The following is a 12,761-nucleotide window of genomic DNA, read 5'->3' as shown; positions in this document are numbered from 1 at the left end:
GAGCAAAAGAAAAGTAAGGGATAGAGATGGGAAGGAGGGAACAGGGAGGGAGAAAAAACACAAGATGGAAGAGGAAAATAGAGAGGGAACAAGATGGGGAAGAAGGTAAGGGAAAAAGACAGAAATAAAGCATAAGATCACGGGATAGGACAAGAGAGAAAGAGTGTGATCCTGAAGGAAAGTGAAAGAGTGGAGAAGGAAATAAGAGCTTTTATCTGTCCCAGTGCACAGACAGATAATGGGCAGTAAATCAGTCAAGCCTGTTTACTTACACCAGACTCTTTGCTTTCATTTGTTTTTCAATGACCCCCTGTGTGTGTTGAGCTTCTCTTCACATAGCGTTGTCTGGGCCATCACCCCGTCTGCACAATGTCAGTGACAGCCCTGCTCATCTCTGTCAAAGTTCCCCTCGCTTGTCTGACTGCCTACACAGAGCTACAGATCCTTAGCGTGGTGGCTCACAGTGATGATCAGAGAGCCAGCGTGTGATGACTTCCTGTATACGGCTGTCGCTCATTACAGGGCACTGCTCATACAGGGCACCGCTCACTGATTACTCATTACTGTGACCCACGCTGCTGATGATCTGCTGCTCTGTAAGCAGTGCAGTTAGAGAGGGGGCGCTGTGAAGAAGCAGGACTATCAATGTCCTCAGACGAGCCAGCTGCAATTAAAAAAAAACTTGGAAAGTGCACATGCCACACACGAGTAATTATAAAGAAGCTGATCTGCTATCAGCTGCAATGCGCCCTGGCTTAAGCCCCGCCCTAGTCCTGGGCCTCTACTGCCTGCCCACAAATCCGGCCATGTGGACATGTAAAGATGCCATATGGATGTGGCTCCATAGTCAGGACTGCCATCAAAGGGAACAACTAGCAGGGCCCCCAGCCCCTTCTCCCCCCAAGGGGCTGGCATTAACCTCCTGCATGGGCGGACTGCCAATGACATTAGGAAGCCTCGACATAAGCAGGAGTAGGTAGCAGCGTAGGAAGGAGGAGCAGTGGGCACAGCAGCAGGAGGGGGGGCAGACAACTATACTAGCTGCCTATACTGGGGGCAACCATACTACCTATATTGAGGCAACTATACTACCTATACTGGAACAACTATACTACTTATACTGGGGCAACTATACTACCTATACTGGGGGCAACTATACTACCTATACTGGTGTGACAGACCCAACTCCAACTATAAATGCCTGCTTAGCCGAACTAGAGCAATAGATGAGTGATAATTGGCTGAGACTAAATGCAGATAAAACTGAAGTCCTTCTGATCGGAGGGCAGTGCATGACGACAAAACAACTTAACTTGCAGTCTTCCCCACTGGGAATAGGAGGCACGGATCTACACAGCTCTAGCATGTGCGTAGCCTGGGAGTTCTAATTGATCGAGATTTAAACTTCAGAACTCACATCTCTGCTGTGGTGAAATCATCCTAATTTCACCTGAAGAACATCGTGAAAATCAAGCACCTCATCCCCCCAGAAGATCTACCAACAATAGTTTATGCCTTCATTACATCCCGACTGGACTACTGCAATGCTCTCTACACTGGCCTTCTAAAAAAGGACTTGTACCGCCTAGAGCTAATACAGAATACTGCTGCCAGACTGTTAACCAACCCCATCACTGAATAATCTTGTCATACCCAGAGTCCATCGAGAAACTGTTGGTCCTAGAGTCTTCTGTCATGCTGCTCCTTTGTTATGGAACGCCTTACCTCAGCAGATCAGGACAGCTCCATCTCTTGAATTGTTTAACCTGCTGAGCGGTCTGGACGAGCTCAGCTCGTCCAACACCGCCAGAGGCTGCCGCTCAGGCCCTGCTGGGCCGATTTTGATGAAATAAAGTGCAGCACACGCAGCCGGCACTTTGCCAGCCGCGTGTGCTGCCTGATCGCCGCCGCTCTGCGGCGATCCGCCGCGAGCAGCGGCGAAAGAGGGTCCCCCCAGCCGCCTGAGCCCAGCGTAGCCGGAACAAAAAGTTCCGGCCAGCGCTAAGGGCTGGATCGGAGGCGGCTGACGTCAGGACGTCGGCTGACGTCGATGACGTCACTCCGCTCGTCGCTGTGGCGACGATGTAAGCAAAACAAGGAAGGCCGCTCATTGCGGCCTTCCTTGTTTATTCTGGGCGCCGGAGGCGATCGGAAGATCGCCTCCGGAGCGCCCTCTAGTGGGCTTTCATGCAGCCAACTTTCAGTTGGCTGCATGAAATAGTTTTTTTTTTATTCAAAAAAAACCCTCCCGCAGCCACCCTGGCGATTTAATCAGAACGCCAGGGTGGTTAAATCCAGACTGAAAACCCACCTGTTCAGTTTGGCATTTGCAGAAATATAATTGTTGTTCTTGTGTGATTAACTTATCCTACTACAAACTACTGAATCTTAGATAGCCCAAATGCTTTGAGTCCTATGGGAGAAAAGCACTATAGAAATGTTACTAATATTGTTGTTACTGGGGGCAACTATATTACCTATACTGGAACAACTATACTAGCTACCTATAGTGGGGGCAAGTACACCAGCTACCTATACTTGGGGCAACTATATTACCTATACTGGATCAACTATACCAGCTACCTATACTGGGGGCAACTAGACTAGCTACCTATACTGGGGGCAAGTATGCCAGCTACCTATACTAGGGGCAACTATACTACCTATACTGGAACAAATTTACTAGTTACCTATAATGGAGGCAAATATACTAGCTACCTATACTGGGGCAACTATACTACCTATACTGGGGGCAACTATACTAGCTACCTATACTGGGGCAACTATACTACCTACTGTATACTGGAGCAACTATACTAACTACATATACTGGGGAAACTATACTACCTATACTGGAACAAATTTACTAGTTACCTATAATGGAGGCAAATATACTAGCTACCTATACTGGGGCAACTATACTACCTATACTGGGGGCAACTATACTAGCTACCTATACTGGGGCAACTATACTACCTACTGTATACTGGAGCAACTATACTAACTACATATACTGGGGAAACTATACTACCTATACTGGGGGCAACTATACTAGCTAGCTATACTATGGGCAACTATACTACCTATACAGGGGGCAACTATACTGGGGGCAACTATACTACCTATACTGGGGGCAACTATACCACATATACTGGAGCAACTATACTGGCTACCTATACTGGGGGCAACTATACTGCTTATACTAGAACTATACTGGCTACCTATACTATGTCAACTATACTACCTATACTGGGGGCAACTATACTACCTATACTGGAACAACTATACTGGGGGAAACTATACTAGCTACATATACTGGGGCAACTATAGTACCTATACTGGGGGCAACTATACTAGCTACAGATACTGGGGCAACTATACTACCTATACTGGAGGCAACAATACTAGCTACCTAGGCAACTATACTACCTATACTGGATCAACTATACCAGCTACCTATACTGGGGGCAACTATACTAGCTACCTATACTGGGGGCAAGTATTATTATTATTATTTAGGATTAATATAGCGCCGACATATTACGCAGCGCTGTACAGTGTATCTTGTCACTAACTGTCCCTCAAAGGAGCTCACAATCTAATCCCTACCATTGCCATATGTCTATATTATGTAGTGTAAGTACTGTAGTCTAGGGCCAATTTTTAGGGGGAGCCAATTCACTTATCCGTATGTTTTTGGAATGTGGGAGGAAACCGGAGTGCCCGGAGGAAACCCACGCAGACACGGAGAGAACATACAAACTCTTTGCAGATAGTGCCCTGGCTGGGATTCGAACCAGGGACCCAGCGCTGCAAGGCGAGAGAGCTAACCACTACGCCACCGTGCTGCCAGCTACCTATACTAGGGGCAACTATACTACCTATACTGGAACAAATTTACTAGTTACCTATAATGGAGGCAAATATACTAGCTACCTATACTGGGGCAACTATACTACCTATACTGGGAAAACTATACTAGCTACCTATACTGGGGGCAACTATACTAGCTACCTATACTGGGGCAACTATACTAACTATACTGGGAAAACTATACTAGCTACCTATACTGGGGGCAACTATACTAGCTACCTATACTGGGGCAACTATACTAGCTACCTATACTGGGGCAACTATACTACCTATACTGGGGCAACTATACTAGCTACTTAAAAGGGGCAACTATACTACCTATACTGGGGGCAACTATACTAGCTACCTATACTGGAGCAACTATACTACCTATACTGGGGGGCAACTATACTACCTATACTGGAACAACTATACTGGGGGAAACTATACTAGCTACATATACTGGGGCAACTATAGTACCTATACTGGGGGCAACTATACTAGCTACAGATACTGGGGCAACTATACTACCTATACTGGAGGCAACAATACTACCTATACTGGGGGCAACTATTCTACCTAGCTTTACTAGGGGCAACTACACTACCAATACTGGGGGGTACTATACTATATATACTGGAACTATACTGGCTACCTATACTGGGGGCAACTATATTACCTATACTGGAGCAACTATACTAGCTACCTAGGCAACTATACTACCTATACTGGATCAACTATACCAGCTACCTATACTGGGGGCAACTATACTAGCTACCTATACTGGGGCAACTATACTACCTATACTGGAGCAAATATACTAGCTACATATACTGGGGAAACTATATTACCTATACTGGAGGCAACTGTACTACCTATACTGTAGGCAACTATACTAGCTAGCTATACTATGGGCAATTATACTACCTATACTGGGGGCAACTATACTGCTAATACTAGAACAACTATACTGGCTACCTATACTGTGTCAACTATACTACCTATACTGGAACAACTATACTGAGGGCAACTATATAACCTATACTGGGGGCAACTATACTATCTACATTTACTGGGGCAACTATAGTACCTATACTGGGGGCAACTATACTAGCTACATATACCGGGGCAACTATACTACCTATACTAGAGGCAACAATACTACCTATACTGGGGGCAACTATACTAACTAGCTTTACTAGGGGCAACTATACTACCAATACTGGGGGAAACTATACTATATATACTGAAACAACTACACTGGCTACCTATACTGGGGGCAACTATACTAGCTACCTATACTGAGGCAACTATCCTACCTAGAATGGGAAAACTATACTAGCTACCTATACTGGGGCAACTATACTACTTATACTGGGGGCAACTATACTACCTTTACTGGAGCAACTATACTAGGTACCTATATTGGGGAAACTATACCAACTACCTATACTGGGGCAACTATACCACCTATACTGGGGGAAACTATACTAGCTACCTATACTGGGACTACTATACTACCAATACTGGGGCAACTATACTCGCTACTAAAACTGGGGGTAACTATACTGGGGGCAACTACCTATACTGGGGGCAACTATACTAGCTATCTATACAGGGGCAACTATACTACCTATGCTGGGGGCAACTATACAACCTATTCTCTGGGCAAATATACTAGCTACCTATACTGGGGGAACTATACTAGCTACCTATACTACCTATACTGGGGGCAACTATACTACCTATCCTGAGGGCAACTACACTAGCTAGCTATACTATGGGCAACTATACTAGCTACCTATACTGGGGCAACTATACTAGCTACATATACTGGGGGCAACTATACTTCTTATACTGGGGGCAACTATACTACCTATACTGGGGGAAACTATACTATTTATACCAGGGGCAACTGTACTAGATACCTATACTGGAACAACTATACTAGCTACCTATATTGGGGCAACTATACTTCCTTTACTGGAACAACTATACTAGCTACCTATACTGGGGCAACTATACTACTTATACCAGGGGATACTATACTAGCTACCTATACTGGGGCAACTATACTACCTATACTGGGGCAACTATACTAGCTACTTAAAAGGGGCAACTATACTACCTATACTGGGGGCAACTATACTAGCTACCTATACTGGAGCAACTATACTACCTATACTGGGGCAACTATACTACCTATACTAGGGGCCACTATACTAGCTACCTATACTGGGTCAACTATATTTGCTACCAGTACTAGGGGCAACTATACGAGCTACCTATACTGAGGCAACTATACTACCTATACTAGGGGCCACTATACTAGCTACCTATACTGGGGCAACTATACTACCTATACTGGTGACAACTATACTAGCTACCTATACTGGGTCAACTATACTTGTTACCAGTACTAGGGGCAACTATACGAGCTACCTATACTGAGGCAACTATACTACCTATACTGGGGGCAACTATACTAGCTACCTATACTAGGGCAACTATACTAGCTACCAATACTGGGGGCAACTATACTACCTATACTGCGGGAAACTATTCTAGCTACCTTTACAGGGGCAACTATACTTGCTACCTATACTGGGAAACTATACTGGCTACCTATACTGAGGGCAAGTATACCTGGCTATCCTATACAGGAGGCACCTATACGTTACTACCTACCTATACCGAGGGAGAACATTTTCGGGTGCTGTGCAATCATTCAAAAGGAGGGGGGGGGGGGCATGCTCAAAAGTTTGCATCCGGAAACAGAAAGTCTAGAATCCGTCCTGACCTCCTGAGCAGTATGCCCGGAACTGTGTCAGCCATGCCGTTCACAAAGTTTTAAAAAAGTACAGGTGTCATCATGCTCACTCCCAATCCTCCCCATAGAAAATACTGCTGGACAGAGGCACTGTGAGCAACAGTGCCTGGATAGGGGAGGGGGGAATCGGGAGGTGGGGCCACCGATACTAGCTCCCCAATTGCTGGCTAACTTTTACTGAAGCCCCTACACATAGCTAGCTTATACTGAGGGACTCCTGTACCTAGCTAGCTTATACTGAGGGACTCCTGTACCTTGATAACTTATACTGAGGGACTCCTGTACCTAGCTAGCTTATACTGAGGGACTCCTGTACCTAGCTAGCTTATACTGAGGGACTCCTGTACCTTGCTAGCTTATAGTGGGGATACCTGTACCTAGCTAGCCTATACTGGGGGACATCTGTACCTAGCTAGCCTATACTGGGGGACACCTTTACCTAGCTAGCCTATACTGGGGGACACCTTTACCTAGCTAGCCTATTCCGGGGGGCTCCTTTACCTAGCTAGCCTATACTGGGGGACACCTGTACTAAGCTAGCCTATACTGGGGGCACCTGTACCTAGCTAGCGTATACCAAGGGACACTTGTACCTATCTAGCCTATACTGGGGGACACCTGTACCTAGCTAGCCTATACTCGGGGACACCTTTACCTAGCTAGCCTATACTGGGGGACACCTGTACCTAGCTAGCCTATACTGGGGGACACCTGTACCTAGCTATCCTATACCGGGGGACACCGGTATCTAGTTAGTCTATACTGGGGATCCCCTGTACTTAACTAGCCTATACTGGGGATTCAACAATTCTGCGTATGGAGAGCAGCTTACTCAGGTCTCTGGTTACCTGGACACGTGCCGGTGCCTTGCCTCAGCTGGATTGCTCGTACAGCTCGTGTAGCATATAGATGAAAAGATGAGACGGCACACCATTGGCTATGCAAAACTTGCTGTGTATTAGTCAAACAACACACTACATGTTACGAATATAACATCCTTCATCAGGTGTAAAACAGCAATGAAGCGTGTAAGAACAAGTATAAATACACATTCAAGTGTGGACCACCACACCCTTCACAACTCCGCCCACTTAAACATTAACCCATTAGTCCATAGTACATAGTTCAATTGGTGCAGTTTCCCATTGTGCAATATCGGTCAAATGGCACTCCTTTTCGGCTAGCAATATATATATAAATGATGAACTGACCGTACTCCTGGCACTTCCAATCAAGGACTGCCACAGAACCACCTAGGAATTAAAACATGGAATTAAAACTCATACACATACCAGCCATGAATAGATCTGCATAACTCAACATAATGTTATATCCTATAAAAAACATTTAAGGGGTAAGAACGAAAGATTACCCCTAGCGACTGCGGGGATCGGAGACGGAAGGTGAGTTGTAACAGCTATGTCCGCTCCTCCCACCACTGCGCCCCCTACTGCCTCTCAATCGTGCCGAGGGAGGGCCCCCCCACTGACCACGGGACCTCAGTCCATGCCCAAGTGCCCTAATGGTCAGTCCAGCTTAGGGCTATAGCGGTGCTCAGTGAGTCACTTTGGGTGCTGGCGATAGCTGGAGCACAAATCATGAAATAAAAAGAGATAATTGGGCAATAGGCAGCGCCTGAATTACATACTCCCCTATAGGAGTTTGCCTGCATCGGGGTGAGTCCTCTCTTGGCTTTACCCTGCACCTAAATTTGGCCGCAGTCATTTTAAATGTACGCAGTTACAGGAAGTATCAGTTTTGATCGGAAAAATGTTTGTTTTGTTTTTTTAAATAAGTTTAAATGATTGATAATGTACAATATCTACCTATATTAGGCAAAAATGTACATGTATCTTCATGCCGGTGTTTCCAGGTGGTCGGTACGCAGTGTGTAATGACCACCAGGAAACCCGGTGGATCTTGCAGCGCATTGGCCGGGATCGTTGTACAGCCACAATATTGCTGTATAAGCTTCCCTGGTAAACATATCTATGGTTTGCACTGATAAGAGTTAAAAAAAAAATGTAAATCATAGCACGGCCATGCTAGCGTTTATAACGTGCGTAGCGGTCTATGCACGAAAACACAAAAGCTGTTATGCTCGTTATAATGCTAGCGTGGCCGTCCTATGAGCTAGCACGGTTTAGTGAATCAACCCCAATGACTTCATATGTGACATTATGCAGCTTGTGCTGGAGTAGAGCTATTTATTATAGAAAGTTCCTTTTATCGCCAGGTGAGGGGTGCCTCCATGGGGGCGGCGTGTGCTCCAGCTTATGCCTGTATACATCATAGAGGACAGATAGGGAGATGAGATGCAAATAATTCCAAGTTGATGCAAATTTACAGTTTGAAAAAGGACCAATCATATTCCACCTCATTATTTTTCGACTGCTCCATTTTCAAACTGTGTGAACTGCAGAGTTCTTCATCCACTCAGAATTATTTGCATGTCATTGACCATCACCAGTGACAGACTACAGACCTGCAATGTTACAGAGAGCTCTGGCTACAAACACTGAGCTTACACTGGCCTCAGTCATTATAACAATGCAATTTATGTATTACAGTAAATGTGAGTGATGCAGGTAATAGTACATCTTACATTCCATGCAGAGGAACAAAACACGTCACACTGTGGGAACAATATACAGCTGATCTTCAGCACATTATCCAGAGGAATAACTTTATTAGCAGATTTACTCACAGGAGAGATACTTGGAGATGCATCAGATTTCCATTCTTTTTTTTATTTTTATTTTTTTTATTGGTTTTTAAGAAATAAAACAATTTTAACCAAAGGTTGACTCACTCACAGGTGAGTACATAAAACATAAAAAGAACATAATACAACAAACACATGGTACAGACCCTAAACAATCCACCCTTTTGGTGACTGACCCAACCTCCCCCCCCCCAATCAATTGTACAAAGAAGAACATTGTACTGGTTGCGGGTTACAATAATGGTCAAATTTGCATCCTACATGTAATGATAAGCAGTTCTTTAGATCAGACTACATACAATTGTGATTTATTAACCTCCTACACTTTAGGACATATCTTTGTCACTGGTCCAAGGCTTCCATATTTTAACAAAGGTTTGTGGACACTCTCTTGCTATATAAGCAGCCTTGTACAACTATATTGAATCATTTACCAATGTTTTCCAATATTGGAGTGAAGGGCGGTCAGCTAACAGATTTCAATTCTAATAGGATTTATTTTTTACATAACACAGAATCGTTTCCAGCAACAGCTTCCCACATTCGTCTATAGCAGTGAGATTGTAACACATATAACAATAACCTGCCCCCCTCTCCACCCCAGAATTCCTGTACTTCCCCTCCAGCCCAAACACCTGTATCCAATCATCTCCTAATTTACATTTGGAGTGCAGCACTTAGGCATTGGGGTGTCTATAGCAGTGACTGTAACACATATAACAATTACCTGTCCCCCTCTCCACCCCAGAATTCCTGTATCTCCCCTCCAGCCCAAACACCTGTATCCAATCATCTCCTAATTTACATTTGGGGTGCAGCACTGAGGCATTGGGGTGTCTATAGCAGTGAGTGTAACACATATAACAATAACCTGCCCCCCTCTACACCCCAGAATTCCTGTATCTCACCTCCAGCCCAAACACCTGTCTCCAATCAGCTCCTAATTTACATTTGGGGTGCAGCACTGAGGCATTGGGGTGTCTATAGCAGTGATTGTAACAAATATAACAATAACCTGTCCCCCTCTCCACCCCAGAATTCCTGTATCTCACCTCAACCCCAAACACCTGTATCCAATCATCTCCTAATTTACATTTGGGGTGCAGCACTGAGGCATTGGGGTGTCTATAGCAGTGAGTGTAACACATATAATAATAACCTGTCCCCCTCGCCACCCCAGAATTCCTGTACTTCCCCTCCAGCCCAAACACCTGTATCCAATCATCTCCTAATTTACATTTGGAGTGCAGCACTTAGGCATTGGGGTGTCTATAGCAGTGACTGTAACACATATAACAATTACCTGTCCCCCTCTCCACCCCAGAATTCCTGTATCTCCCCTCCAGCCCAAACACCTGTATCCAATCATCTCCTAATTTACATTTGGGGTGCAGCACTGAGGCATTGGGGTGTCTATAGCAGTGAGTGTAACACATAACAATAACCTGCCCCCCTCTACACCCCAGAATTCCTGTATCTCACCTCCAGCCCAAACACCTGTATCCAATCAGCTCCTAATTTACATTTGGGGTGCAGCACTGAGGCATTGGGGTGTCTATAGCAGTGAGTGTAACACATATAACAATAACCTGCCCCCCTCTACACCCCAGAATTCCTGTATCTCCCCTCCAGCCCAAACACCTGTATCCAATCATCTCCTAATTTACATTTGGGGTGCAGCACTGAGGCATTGGGGTGTCTATAGCAGTGATTGTAACACATATAACAATAACCTGTCCCCCTCTCCACCCCAGAATTCCTGTATCTCCCCTCCAGCCCAAACACCTGTATCCAATCATCTCCTAATTTACATTTGGGGTGCAGCACTGAGACATTGGGGTGTCTATAGCAGTGACTGTAACACATATAACAATTACCTGTCCCCCTCTCCACCCCAGAATTCCTGTATCTCACCTCCAGCCCAAACACCTGTATCCAATCATCTCCTAATTTACATTTGGGGTGCAGCACTGAGGCATTGGGGTGTCTATAGCAGTGAGTGTAACACATATAACAATAACCTGCCCCCCTCTACACCCCAGAATTCCTGTACTTCCCCTCCAGCCCAAACACCTGTATCCAATCAGCTCCTAATTTACATTTGGGGAGCAGCGCTGAGGCATTGGGGTTTATCTGCATTATTTGTGCTGGAGTATAATATGGGAATACATCTGACTTCTAATACCTTATCTTTTGCTGCTATCATATTTACAGTATTATCATGTAAAATAGTTGCCTCTGCTTCTTCCTCTGTGAGGGCGTAACAATATAGATCTATAATGTTACCCCTAAATTTATGCAGAGAAATCAGGAGATCCCTGGAAGATCCCGTCACAGTGATCCAATCTCTCTGAATATCAGTCCTGTGTGTGTCCAGCGTAGCATTGCTGGGAGAGAAATCCCTCTCTGCTTATCTTACTGGACTTTGTGCATTCAGCTCACATCTCTTCATGTTTCCTGAATATAAAACAAATACACAGAGATACAGAGAGAGGGAAATCTCCTTTCCTCAGGTCAGTCTGGATGAATGGGAGCTTCTAATATCCCCACATCTGCAGCTCACAGCAGGTAAATAACAATGTTATATAGAACTTTCCTGGAGTCTCACATTCTTATTTTCACTGTAAGGGTCTAAATTCTGACTCTGAATTGTGCACAACGCCTATATCAGTGTGACACCAAATATCACTTGTTCAGTCCCCCCTCCCAAAGTGATCTTTTGTGTTACCAAGAGCGTTTGTTCAGCCAAAGGCTCGGCTGTAGGCTTTTATTGGCTCTTCAGGAGAGCAGCGGCTGCAGATCCTGCCTCGTTTGCATAGATAAAGCACCCTTTCTAATTAACCTTTGCAATTAAAAATATAGAAAAAAATGAACTCAGGTAAGTTGTAACTAGGCTTAGTACTAGATGCACCCATGTTTATCTCACCTCAGTTCAGGGACTTAAACGCTTTAACAAACCAATGCACTGAGTAGCATGAAAGTGTCCCTGGGATTCAGTGTATAAATGTATCTGTGTACGCTGTGCAAGAAACAAAGGAAACAGTGTAACAGATCACTTATTGCCAAAACATTTCCCACACTCATGAATAGGGATCCTCACCAACATGACATCTCTTGGTGAGACAGATGACGTTGGCACAGCGCTGCACCAATGATTTGTAATGCAAATTATGGCTGTAGTGGTGGTCAGAGACTAATCTAGGCCCCGGCAATAGCCAGTGCTAGGGATGGCCCTGATTAGGAGAAGCATGTGATCAGTTTGATCAGCTGATAGATTTGTAAGGTCCTGATTTGCTGTGATGACTTCCTGGTTTAACACATGATCAGGACCAGCGAATCAGAACCTTACAAATC

This window comes from Hyperolius riggenbachi, chromosome 10, assembly GCF_040937935.1.
Source record: "Hyperolius riggenbachi isolate aHypRig1 chromosome 10, aHypRig1.pri, whole genome shotgun sequence".
NCBI lineage: Eukaryota > Metazoa > Chordata > Amphibia > Anura > Hyperoliidae > Hyperolius > Hyperolius riggenbachi.
The sequence above is the reverse complement of the archived record's forward strand: the minus strand, read 5'-3'. Positions refer to the sequence as shown.